Source organism: Thermobia domestica, unplaced genomic scaffold (assembly GCF_964235325.1).
Source record: "Thermobia domestica unplaced genomic scaffold, izTheDome1.hap1.1 HAP1_SCAFFOLD_2104, whole genome shotgun sequence".
NCBI classification, from domain to species: domain Eukaryota; kingdom Metazoa; phylum Arthropoda; class Insecta; order Zygentoma; family Lepismatidae; genus Thermobia; species Thermobia domestica.
Genome location: NW_027657806.1, coordinates 1 through 3,583, shown reverse-complemented (window position 1 = coordinate 3,583; position 3,583 = coordinate 1). Strand labels below are relative to the sequence as shown.

General features: G+C 36.1%; 1 non-coding gene across 1 annotated transcript; it reads left to right on the top strand.

Annotated features, from left to right (window-relative positions):
- Positions 1–2,880: 2,880 nt before the first annotated feature.
- On the top strand, positions 2,881–2,999 carry LOC145678219 (5S ribosomal RNA). Its single transcript, XR_014130307.1, has one exon. It is a non-coding gene; the product is annotated as a 5S ribosomal RNA (ribosomal RNA).
- The last annotated feature ends 584 nt before the right edge of the window (positions 3,000–3,583 follow it).

Below are 3,583 nucleotides of genomic sequence, written 5' to 3'. Positions count from 1 at the left end.
CCAATCGCTTCCCTGCCGATCGACATAAAAAAAAAGGCAACCCCTTCACCTCTCCTTATGCATTCATCAGTAAACATACAACCATAGATCACAATACCACTCACATCACCTATCAGTTCTCCACGTCCATCAAGATCCAATCATCGCCCTGGCCCTTTATGATGATACACAACATTACATGTTATTGTGTGCATTGCCCCGCGTTACAATACATGACCAAAAAAAAAAAGAGAAAAAGAGCTGCACTGCCTTCAGTGTAGACATGTTCGTATTCGTAGAAAATGATTTTAGGTACACGATAGTACAGTAATCTATCTTCACATGCTTCAGATGTGAACGATACCTACACATGAAGAGGGCTCCCGAGGTTTCCTTTTCCAATAGGATGGAGCTCCACCACACTTGCAGAATGACGAGAAGTTATGTTAATAAATATATCCCAGAGTGTTTCGTAACTCGCCCTTGGTCCTAATGATGAAGCGTTCTTCAGATGGCCCCGATGTCTCCACACATGATACTATGCGACTTCTTTTCACGAGGCTCTCAAAGATCACGTTTGTGTCCTAACATTCTCTGCAGATATGACACAGCTGCGATAGCGGATCACAGAAGCCTTTCCTCTCCTTACAAGAGACGTGTTCATTCGAGCATGGGAGTAATTCGACTATCGATCAAATATCTCCCGTGTCACGATAGTAGTCACTTTCAATTCTTCTAACGAAGGTAAGAAAAAATGCTATACAAACTTCCTTTCGGTATATAAAGGATTAGGGGCCCAGAGAATATTTTCTTTCAAGAGGATACATTCTTTTTCGAACACCCTGTATATAGATCCTCTAATTATAACTGCAAACAAAATGTTGATTTTGCAATTGCTTCCATGAGAGAAAATTCTGTGCACTTTCTTTCTGAAGGGCCGGGCCTAAACGTTTTCCTTAATCATTAAATTTAGTAGTTATCTACAATTACATAGTTTTCCATTGTTCTCAAAATAAAGATTTTTCTCTATGAATTGTTGAATGTTGCTAGGGATATTGAAGTAATTCTTTTTAGTGTTTTTTTCTTTACAATAATGTACTGAACGCCTGCATTAAGGAAGTTCGTGTGTCCATCTTGCAAAATGTTTCGTCTTTTTTCATGCCCACTAAGATAAATATTCATTTTGCTCTTTTCTCCGTATGCAAACCACATTTCTTAAAGGCAACATTTTCATACAAATGTAGTACTAAAAACTTCTAATTGGCAACATCTGGGCTGCGAAGAGGAAAAAGAAAGAAATCTCGTACGTATTCGCGCGCAATTCGGAATTAGCCAATGAAAAGCACAAAAGCGGCCACCATCTCTCTCTCTTTCTTATTAACGGTTTTGTACTTTCTGCAGTTCTATCAGTGCTGCTAACCTCTTACTATATCATTGAATATGTATGTTTATATATATATATATATATATATATATATATATATATATATATATATATATATATATATATATATTTTACAAAAAATCATACTACTACGGAATAATATTAAATGCCTGTAAACCCTCATTTCTGTTTGCACTTTCTGTTACACTACCTTCCCCGAACTTCTTTCAAGTTATTAAGTGCAGAACGGGGAGTTATACATATTTACTTGCGCTTTCACAATATCTGCACATTGTGTAATAATAGGAGACGTATAAAATAAAACTATATACTAATACGTATATATATTATATATATATATATATATATATATATATATATATATATATACAGTACACATTCCACTATCCGAGGCTTTCCTTTTCTTTTCTTGCTGACGATAAATTACGCTCTTAGAAATGTTGTCTGAAAACAATAAGAATATGTGCAAAAAATACAATCAGAGGTAGAGGTCTTTAACAGGAACTAAGCAAGGGAGTTGAAAAATTTTTTATGCATGTAAAAAATATAGACATGAACCAACTTGTGAAATAAAAAGACCAGAAAACTACTCTTTCTAAATTATGTGTAAACTTTTTACCGAAAACGAAAGTTGCACGAAAGACTTTTTGTCCCTTTTTTGGCCTCCGGTGCTTGGGGTCCCTGGTTCAATCCCAGCTCGTGCCGTGTGAACTTTGTCGTGCATAAAGACCGTGCTCATGGGTTTTCTCGGGTTTCTCCCGTTTCCTCCCACTTTCTTCATTCAGTACTCATCATCACCGTCTCCTTTAGCGTAACCGGTATAAGTATGCGACGTAAATCTAAAGATTTCATTTCATTTCCCTTTTCTGCTCATACTGCTGATTATGCGCGATTATGCCAACATCCAACTCCGCGGATAATCGTGCGATTACTGTATATACAACTAATACAGATACGTAATTACATTATCAGTTACAGTATCGGTTTTTATTTACTAATTTGCCTCACTTTATTTGCATCCCTGCAGTAAATAATTCTTATCGATAATAGTTAAAATGTATATTACATTTTAGTGCTTCACGACTGAATGATCATCTGCCTTACGTTATCTCGCAGCTGAAGAGGATGCTACACTGAAAACTACCTTGCGTTATAAAGGGTAAGTGAAACATATCTTAAAAATATCTTTCATACATTTCATTGTGTACATTAAAGAATGTAAGTTTGCCTTTTTCCTGTAATCAATACTTAATAAAGGATTTATTTTTATTTATTTATATACAATTTCATACGTGGTTCGTGATAGTAAACTCGATAGGACATAGTGGCACTATGAACATCCGAATCACTCATCATTCGAACATTCAAATATTTATTCGAATATTAGTATATTCCAAGTAATGTTAACGACGTTAATATGCTTGCCTTTATAGTTAATAATGTCAATTCTTACTTAAAACATACTTCCTTAACAGGACATTGAAGAAAAGGTAGTTGCCAACGGCCATACCATGCTGAATATACCGGTTCTCGTCCGATCACCGAAGTCAAGCAGCATCGGGCCTGGTCAGTACTTGGATGGGTGACCGCCTGGGAACACCAGGTGCTGTTGGCATCTCTTTTTCAAATTTCATTATCCTTCAAGTACGAAAATACTAGAAACATTAATTTTATAGTACTTTCAAGAGATAATTTATCAACATTATTTCATAGCGATTAATCGATATTCTAAGCGTTATACCCACTATTTCTTACACTAACAGCCTGTTTATTTGCACGGCACATTAAAATAACCTGATTTCCGATCCGTGTGCACCTACTACTATACTTAACACGGAATGTATTACCACTTTTTAAAAGTAAATTATTATGACTAAGTGTAGATCTCCGGCGAGTAAATGCCTTTCGTATACAAGCACGACACATCTCCGCTATGTGCTTTACTTTTTTACTAACAGCATATAGAAATTGGATTTCAAGGTGTTTCTACATAACAGAATGAAGCAAATTTCGTGATTTAACTCTTTCGAATAATGTGTTGGTCCTGACAAGGACCGTTTGAAATGAAAAATCTTGAAGAAGATTTTTACTTAGAGCTTGTGTACTTGGTAACAGCCTTCGTACCCTCACTTACAGCGTGCTTGGCAAGTTCACCAGGCAAAAGAAGGCGCACAGCTGTTTGGATTTCCCGGCTGGTGA